The sequence below is a fragment of the Phodopus roborovskii genome, unplaced genomic scaffold (genome assembly GCF_943737965.1).
Source record: "Phodopus roborovskii unplaced genomic scaffold, PHOROB, whole genome shotgun sequence".
Classification (NCBI taxonomy): domain Eukaryota; kingdom Metazoa; phylum Chordata; class Mammalia; order Rodentia; family Cricetidae; genus Phodopus; species Phodopus roborovskii.
The window spans coordinates 499,680-510,002 of NW_026125711.1; the positions used below are offsets into that span (position 1 = coordinate 499,680).

The following is a 10,323-nucleotide window of genomic DNA, read 5'->3' on the forward strand; positions in this document are numbered from 1 at the left end:
TATCATTCCCATACCATATCCTTCTTGTTCCCTCTAGAGAGAACCCTTTAAACAGACTCACCACGTGGCAGAGCATAGATAAGAAATAGGGGGTAATTTAAAATATAAGGGTCAGCCAGTAACAAGCCTGAGCAATCGGCTGGGCATTTATACTGAATATTAAGTCTGTATGTGGTTATTTGGGAACTGGCTGGTGGAAAGGAAAGTCTGCCTACAAGAACTGTGTCACAGACCTTCGTATAGTGAAATGCTTTCTGTTCATCCTTTGGACATGGCTTGAGCAGTTGGTGATAATTTTGCAGCTGAGGAAAAACATACTCTAAATTCTGGATAAGTATTTCCAGTGGGACTTCCATGAAGAAATGCAGTTTTCTGGAAGTGAGGATCCTGGTGAGGGTCACTACAACAACACAGACCACAGACAGAAAGGACAAAACACCAGTAGATAAAGCATGGTGAGTTGGTGTGGCCCAAGTCTCAAACTGTTGTCGTATCTGAGAAGGGACATGTGGAGGGAGGGCTGGTGTGTGCCAACTATTTTCATTGGAGACAGAATGCATGCCTCTACTCACCACAGATAGAAATCCCAGAAGGCCAAATTAGAGATAGCACCAATACTGGGGTTACTTATAGGCCTATGGGTGACTAGTTACTTACAGAAGCAAAAATGACAAAGACACAGAGCTGTATGCACAAAGCCCACCCAGCATGGGTGATGGACTGCTCGCACAAGGATGGGAACCTGGAGCACTCTGACAGCCTTCGGGCTTCTCAGAGGCTTGGGAAGGGTTCTTTCTAGGGGATTCGGTTGGTCTAAACCTCTTCCAGGCAGCATGCCTGATCTCTGCTCCTTCCAGTAAGAGTCTGTCTCAGAGGCTTCTTTGTGGTAGGCGTATCTGAGAGTGACTCACAGCAGTCTTTGTTGCTCCCCTCTTGGAAGGGAGGGGCCTGGTGAATCTGTTCAGTTTCAGGGACTTCCTGAAGCTATCTTGGGTTGTGTACTTCTGGCCTAAGGAGCTCCCAGGCAGGATGAGATTTTTCAATCCAATAGGAACTGATAAACAAAAAGAGCCAAGTTGTGTTTTGATTGAGGGATGAACCAAAGATGAGGACCACATGGCAGAAAGACAGGCAGGCATGTAGCAATCCTAAAGGTTTGTGGCTTGGGAGACTGGCTGGAAGATTGTCTGGGGAAGTGCTTTAGACCTCAGGCACAAGACGGAAAGGGAACTGTGGAGCAGCAGCATGAGGACCAGGAGTGAGGTTGGGAAAGATCTCAGAAGTCTTTGGTAGGTTTTCTTAGAGTTGTGAGAGGAAATTCCAAGGACAGTGAGAGAAATGGATCCAGAGACCAAGAGAAGCAAAGGCATATTTGACAAGCAGCTACTGGTGGGCCAGTGTGTGTGTGTGTGTGTGTGTGTGTGTGTGTGTGTGTGTGTGTGTGTGTGTGTGTTTCATACAGAGGAATTTAAGGGTGGGCACAAGACCGAGTTTTCTTCATTGTGGGGTTTGTGCTGGTTGCAGAAGAGAAAATATACTTCAGGGAAACTAACCAATAAAGGCAACTTAGTCCCAAACACATTGATTTCTAAGATCAGTAACATTTATAAGTTGTCTTTGTGTAGAAAGTTACAAAATAAGGGCTAGGGGGAAATGGGGTTTGTAAAGAGACATTCCATGTCAGAAGAATGGAAGACTGCAGGATTAAACACCATTCCTCCTGAGTTGGTCTTTATTTTCAACACATTCCAATGAAAAGTCTATTTTGTGAGAATGCCTGGTCTACAGGTTTTAAAATAGAATTCAACTGTCCAAGCCAAGAAGTGGTCATTGAAAAAGAAGGAAGAGCAATGTGTGAGTTTGACATGCTCTGTGGATACAGGCTCATTTGCATGGGAAACAACATGTGGTGATTGTGCCCCTGCAGGCCAGGGGAAACTGCCTTTCCACAGTTAGTCAGAGAAAACAGGGATCTTCCTTTCTGTCACCACTCTGAGTGAGCCTTGATTTCAAAATAAAAATCTACATCTTTTGAAATATGACTTAGAACTATTTGTGTCAATTTTCAAGTGCATGCTTATATTTGTTAGCGTTTTTGTATACTCAGCCTTTCACTGAAGTAAAAATGAGAACATGTGCAGCATGTATCCAATTGTTAAGAAATTTAAATGAAATGACCAATATTTTAGACATATAGCTTAAATGACTCAGGGAAATACAGAACTTTGAAGTGACCAACAGCAATCACACAGTAAATGAACATTTAGAATAATTTCCCCAAAGAATTCAATAGTGAAATGAACACTAAATCTCAAGCTCACCAAATCTTAAAGAAAACCAATTTAGCACAGGAAACCACAGTCTTCTTAAATTTGTTCCATGTAGTAAATTGACAAATGTGCATTATTCTGGACACATAAAGAAGAATAGGAAACCAGACCAAACGTACTCAGAGAAATAGATGAAAACCAGTGAAGAGAAAACTCAGTAATTTGTAAATCATGGGATATGTCATGGACAAATGCTCATCATTAACCAAAACATATCCCACCCACTGAGTTAGCTAAACATAATATGGACATTATCTCAGCCAAGAGTAAATAGTAAAAGTGGTAAGTCTTGAGCTACCTTCATATGTGAAGCTTTTCATTATCTCTAAGAAGGGAAAGGAACTTTCTTTTCTCCATAAATAAGTTAAAAATCATAACAGGCTGAGATGCAGCTCAGTGGGAGAGCTTTGCCTGCATGCTCTAGGCACTGGTTCCCAACACCAACAACGACATCACAACAAACCAACAAAGAGAAAACCACAATATCGTACACCACAATGACATAGTAAGAACTTTCCCTGTGAAAGGGAGCAAAAGTTCCTTTAGGTAATTATTTTGTCCGTGTTTATTCCCCCAGTGAGAAGAATAATTGACCTGTATGGTAATAGAGGAAGAAATAAATTTGCCATTATTCATACTGTCATTGCTCATTTGATTACAGTAGAAGAAATATAATGTATGTATAATTATCAATGTACATTTACTCCATTCGAGGCATAGCTCAGTGGTAAAGTTCCTGCCTGGTACACGTAAGGTCCTGGGTTCAAACCCCAGCATTGCCATAAAACTAAAATAGGGCAACTTCACCCAGGCCTTTTCTGCAACCTACCATACTCATTCTGGTCCCACACCCAGCACACCAGCACAGCCTAGTCTGGCCTTCCTGCCTTCACGGCACAAGAGCTCTTGCTCGAGCACTAGCCTTTTTACCTACTCACCAAAACATAGGGCTCTCTCATATATCCACCATTTCCACTCAGACCTATCTACTCCTATACTCTCATCTTCGGACAGGAAACCATCCTGTGTACCATCCCAGTACCCTCTGTCCATCTGAATCCATCCCCCAAAGTCATTTCCAACTTCTAGACCTACCACACCAACTCATCGTCCCTTTGCCGCCACTCTGCTCCAATCTTTGCATACTCAGAACTAACAAAGTAAGTGCACTTGCCCAGATATCATCTTTATTATGAACAAAATAAAAGAGCAAGCCAGTATCCTCTCTCTACAACCTAACGGTCTTAAAAAATGCTTACCGATGGGAATCACATAGGTGAACTCCAGGACACAAAAGTTGAAAGAAGAATCATAAACCTTCTCAAAGACTTCAAGGCATTGAGAAGACACAAAGACAGATCCCAAAGAAATCAAGGACAATGAGCTTAAAGATAAATGACGGAACCTAGACGAAATGAGCTTGTGACATGGCAAATCTTTAAGAATGGAGCAGTAGTAATGTGAACATAAACATATATGAGGGGGAACAATGGCAAGCCAACAACATAGACCAGATCTTCAAAAACTTCATAGATAATTTCCTCAAACTAAGAATAGGTGCACCCATCCAAACTCAATGAAAACACAGTACCCCAAATAGAGACAACCAGAAAGAAAATGCCCAGAGTGTGACATAGATAAAACATTAAGTAATATACAAAGAATGTATATTGAAAGTTGTAAGAGAAACCATGCATACCACATATGAAGGAACACCTATCACATTGACAGCTATTTCTCAATGTAAATAGTGGAGGAGTTGGAGGAAGACCCAAAACACTATGGCAGCCAACAGACAATAATATACACAACAATATTATGCGACATGATCAAAGGAGAAAGAAGACTTGCCTCCAGAGTTGCTAAAAGTCTAAACTAGTTAAGTACAACAAACCAAACAAAGAAAGTGGAGAAATCATTATTTAAGAATTAAAAGTGGAGTGAGTATAGCAAAAAAAAAAAAAAAAAAAAAAAAAAGAAAGAAAAAAGAAAAAGTGGAAGGAAATGCAAATCCATATTTGTGAAGACACGATGTAGCACCAAGGGCACAAACAATAACAACAAAATCAACAATATGATGAACACTTCCTGCAGAAAAAAAATTAAAAAACAACAGATGACACTTGAATGGGGTAAAATGCCCAAGGTGCCAGTATAATCCAAAACTGATACTGACACTGTTGGCATCAAGGTTACAAAGAGCATTTAGTGTAGTGGGATCCCCACCCTTCTCACCGTTTATTCCTGTAAACCAACAGCGAAAATAATATGCCAGTCCCAAATCTAAGAAAACCTACATAGGTACAACCAAAACCAGATTTATAAGAACTGAGATGGTGAAGAGCAAAGAAGACAGTAAATGAGACATTCTTATTACCTCTGCAAACTATCATACAGATGGAGAATTAACACGTTTAGACAGGCAAGTTATAGGGCAATGCGTCCTAGAGGAAAGAAAATGTTCAAAGCAGTTTTGAAAATGGATGCACACTAAAAGAAAGTTAAGTTTCTCATGCTTTTAACCCTATCAGGACTTTATTCTTACCTGCTTCTGGGAAGCAGAGTGCAAAACCATGCTTGCAAATCTGCAAGGAAACGTCATTGAATATACTGTAGTTTTTCAAGATAACTGACAGTATGTTTTCAGTATGTCATCACAAAAAAAAATGTGTGAAGATGATAGATATGTTAACTGAGTTCATATAATCATTGCACATGTATCAAAATTCACATTTCTATCCGTATATGCAGTACAATTTCTAATCAAATATTACTTACGATTTATTATAGCTTGCATGAAGATCCAGAAAGGAAAGTGGGCCACAAGCCACAGAAGCCAGGCACACACCTTTAATCCCAGCAGCCAGAAGTTATGAGGTAGTGGTACACACCTAGTGCCAGGATTCAGGTTAGAATGATTTTGAGATGTCAGTTGTAAATAACACTAAAACAAGGGAAAGATCATAAAACGTAACAAAACTAATATTTGAAAATGGGGCTGAAGTACCAGTAATTGATTTCACAAATAATGAACGTCTGACAAGCACTGCATCAGTTTCTGGTTTCATGACATGGAATGAACAGACAAAAGCTTTTCTGTAAAAATAACCTTGGCTATTTAAACGTCATTGTCCATGCAAATCGCCATGAGATTGCTTTGCTTTGTGAAGACATGAAAGAACTTACACTGGATAATAAAACCTAACTCACAGAGTCTGCATGTAAAAGGACAAAAAAATAATATGTAGTCTGTCCTGTCAGGGTTTGGATCTGACACAGCTCACGATGCCAACATTCAAAGACAATCTATGGTAAATTTCGTGGTATTACATTCCTCATTTACTCCATGTGCATATGAATGTAGACCAACATTTTCTGTTTCAAAACAAAAACAAAAACATAACTGGCTTTCAATGAGTATACTCTTTTGCAAAGTGATCTGTCATTTTAAAATATGAGACGCTACATAGGCATATAATGTTAATATTTAGATTTAGAAAAATAGTTCCATTTTGCTATTAAAGTTCAGCAAGGAAATGTCAAAGGCATTTACCTTTTTTGCAGATGTGAGTGGGTTTTACTCATAGAATCAAAAGCAAATAATTGAAAATTGACACTTTTAAAGATTTGCAATTTATTTTGTGTAAATTGTCCCATAGGAACTTAATAGGTAAATGCAAATGAATAAAACAAAAACATCATAAACCATGCAAATATATGCACATTAGCAAAATAACTGGAATTATAAGGAACGTTAAGTTAAACAAATATTTTTGAATCTATATAAGAATAGGCAAAGCGCACACAAAAATTAGGGGCATATGCATACAACCACATATGTGAATTTAATACTCGTAATCAAAAATGCCTAATAAAATAAGCAATAAAAGTTTTTACCATTTAATTCGCTAAAATGTTGTTGGTAAATGATTACCTTCAATTCTATTGACTTTTGATTGGTGCATTTTTTTATTTTGTTTTTCAAGACAGGGTCTCTCTGTATTGCTTTGGGGGTTGTCCTGGAACTTGCTCTGTAGACCAGGCTGGCCTCGAACTCGGAGACTCGCCTGTGCCTGCCTCTGCCTCCCCAGTGCTGGGATAAAAGGTCTGAGTCACCTATGCCCCTTGTGACAGGTGAGTGTTTTATCTTACTCCAGGGGTGAAGAGTTGAAATATGTACAATCTTTAACACCCATCGAGATGGATTTGACTCGGTCGTTATCTTTACAGAAAAAAAAAAAAAAGAATCAGTTTACAAGAGTGAGGCTACAGGTTCTTGACTTTGAGTGAGGTCAGCTTAAGTGACATATTGTGACCCTTTGGAAACCATGGAAGGAAAGGGGGGCCGGGGCAGAGGAAAGGAGAAGGAGAATGGGGAAAGGAAATGCAGAAACAAGGAAAGAGAGAAGCAAGGAAATCAGTCAGAAGGGAAGGGAGGGGAGGAAGGAGGAAGAAAAGGGAGAAAGGGAGGAAGGACGGTCACTGTTCATAGTTTTAAAAAGACCTGATGGCAGGGGCGGGGCCACTGGAGCTGTGGGGCCATTATCTACACTGCAGATGCAGTCAGTGAGTAATGACCTCCCTTCTCTGTGACGTTTTACACTGTGCTAGAGAAAGCCAGTGAGCCCAGGCGGTCTGGCACTCTCCAGCAATGGCATGAGAGGGAGGCCTCTGCAAGAGTCTCCTCCAGAAGTTCTAGGAGATTTCATCAATGGGGCTTTGCAGCAGCAGAGTCTGGAGATGTGAGGACTCCAGTTTGACAGAGCCACAGCAACCAGGAGGCAGTGCGGGTCCCATTTTGTCTTCTGGCAGTCGCAAGCGCAAATGGCGCAGTTGGGACTGTTTGGGGCCGAGCTGGATCGTTCATGGACCTCAGAACCAGGTAGTAGTAACTCTACAGTATGTTTTCGATTTCATCCAGAGAAAAAGAAGGAAGCTCTCATCTATGCATAATTACCAAACTTTCTTTTTGGGTGGCGAAGCCAGCGATATTAAAATCCGTGCGCTGGGGAAAATATGGTCCTTGCACAAAACATTCTTATGCCAATCGGGGTACTTTGCTAATATGCTCAAAGATACTTGGAAAGAAAGGCACAGTGACATTGTAGAACTGGAGATCAAGAACGAGGACATAAACATCAGGTCTTTGGACTTTGTGTTTGGTTCACTGTACAGGGACGATGACTTGCCAATGAAGCCCCTTCAAGTTCCTCATGTTTTGGCGGCAGCATGCCTGGCTTCAGGTAGAGCGCGTGATTCAGCAGTGTAATGAGACCATGAAGAAAACCATTAATGTGAAAACTGTGTGTTCATACTATGTAGCAGCAGAAACATATAGATTGAAGTCTGTAAAGACACAGTGCTTTGACTGGCTTCTTTGCAACTTGATGATACACCCAAGTGTTAGACTTTACAAAGACATTGATATAAAGGTCATGTATCTACTTGTTTCGTCATCCGACCTACTAGTGTTGCAAAGGGAAATTGATCTATATAACACACTGAAAAAGTGGATATTCCTTTATTTTAATCCTCGCTGGAAAGGTTCCTTGGAACGCCTCTTCACTAGTGCCAACAGCTGGCTTTCCAGGCACATGGAATTCATTGATAGCATCACTTTTCTTGAAAGTGAAGAAGGGCTGGTATTTCAACCAGTGTTTAGACAACTGAGGTTTCAGCATATCATCTGTGACCTGACCTCCACGACTATTCTTGAACAAGATCGCCTCATACCTTTAGAATGGCTGTACCCTGTTTATAAACAACAGTGGCTGACTTTGCTACAGGCACAGCAGCACAGAAAAATTGGGCCAGGAACCATCAATGAAAAGGAACTTGAAGGGTGCAGCATGAGATGTGGTGTAAGGATCGACAGAGTTGGCACATACTCCTGGAAGTGGTCACGTTGCAAGGTTAGCTTTCCTCTACACATCATCTTTACCAACCGTGCTATCATTTTCAAGCAATATCGTCAGCAGTGCGATGGCTCAGGCTGCTTAAAACAGATACGAAATGTAGTGTTCAGAATAACTTTGGTGTGTTTTGATCCCAATGGCAAACTAACTTTCAATAGGACAACTGGTCATAAAATGGTTACCTTCGAAGATAACGAGGGAAAGAGTGTAATGGAGTTAGATAGCAACATTTTAAACTTCCCTTTATATATATTCTGCAACTTCCTGTTCATATCATTAACAAACACAGAAAACCTGTGATCTTTTCGATTATTAGACCCCAGGAGCAGTTTGAAAACCTTGAATGACTCATTTAATTTGAAGGCTGCGTTTGAATACCATCAAGATGACCGACAATAAGATGAAAAGAAATCTTATGAGTCTGGTACCACCACACATGACTGCTCTCCACCTCCCCTTTATTTCCAGGCATTTCTGAAGAAAAATTAAGTTCCAACAGCATGTTTGTCAAAGCGATTCAAAGGTAGCTGGCCTATTGCTTTTCCTTTAACATCAACAGTCAAGCTTTGAATGGAAATAAGAGACTCTATTGCAAGGATTAACATTTAAATGAACTTGTCAAATAGATTTGACCCTAAGGTTGATGCAAAAAATTAAATATAAAAAAAAAGAAAATAAGTAAATAAGTCTCTCCATTGCCGATGCTGTTGTGAACCATAGCTTATGCATAAGCTTGCAAGATGTAAATGGTTGGTCAAAGAACAATTGAGATTAGTCACTGTTGATGTATGATTTCAAATAACCAAATAGTGTCAGGGTTTTCCATATCGTGTACCCCTATAGTTTATTGTTACTTTAGAATGGTTTTTCAGACCAATTTTTGCATGACTTGATAACTATTACTGCTGATTATCTTAAAGTATATAAGCACATTAATATATATTTTCTTATAATTAAATATCATGTGGTACGCTGTATAGACAAATGACTTATATATGCAATGTATTTATAGAGAAGCGTGCATCTTTACATACACATACTTATGTTTTATGTAATCCTAAATATGGAAGAATGCAATTTTTGAAATGGATAAACAAGCCAGGAAATGAAAAATATATCTTCATGATTTCAGTTATCTGGCTATCAAGGAACGAGTTATTTCATAGTACCCTGTTCCCTTTCTCACCTTTATTTTATTTTCCTTTCGCTGTGATAAAATACCCTCATGAAAGCAACTTCAGGGGGGAAAGTTTATCTCCTCTCATACTTCAAGTGTTTGTCCACCATGGCAGGAGTTTGAAGCAGCTGGCCACAATAACATCTCCAATAGAAAGAGATGCCTGCTGCGAAGTACTCAGCTTTCTCCATGGTCAAGGCGACAAGGCTAGCTAGCGATCACAACCCTACCCCCTACTAACATGACACCCAAACACATCATCTTCACCCATAACCTTTCATCCCTTTGTCCTCACAGGCTCATGACCATCTTATGGTATGGGATTCATTCATTCCATCTTGAAATGCCCCCATGAACAGTTCCAACACTTTCATCCATTCCTTTGAATTATCTGAATTACTTTTCTTTCATTCATGGATATCTGTTGTGTTTAAACTCACTGCCTGCTCCCAACCACTCGGTCTATCTTCTAACATCCCCTACCAACCACACTTGTTTTCATATGTAATCCATTGAGTCTAACTTGTTGTCCATATGCACATGAGTGTATGGCACTCCACTGTACTGCCTGTAGCTAATCAAGCAGGATTGGAGCCTTGGGAACTGCTCCTCCAGCTATGCTGGAATTGTGACTAGATAGATCATATGCCAGACTTGTGTGTTGTGTTTGCAATTATAGCTGTTGGTAATTGACTGCCGTTGCCTGTCATGTCTAAACGACATGGTTTTGTGACAGTCCTCTCTGACTTCTGGGTCTTACAGTGTTTCTGCCACCCTCTTCTGCAGTTGTCCCCTAAATTTGGGAGGAGGAGTTGCAATGTCGTGGAGTGACCATCCCAAACAGTTTCAAACATGGAAAACTCTGAGGTTTCTTAACTGTGGATACACAAAATAAAAACAG

At 40.0% G+C, this 10,323-nt stretch overlaps 1 pseudogene; it reads left to right on the top strand.

The window, feature by feature from the left end:
* The first annotated feature begins 7,041 nt into the window (after positions 1-7,041).
* Positions 7,042-8,545, top strand: LOC127217534 (germ cell-less protein-like 2; annotated as a pseudogene).
* Positions 8,546-10,323: the final 1,778 nt, after the last annotated feature.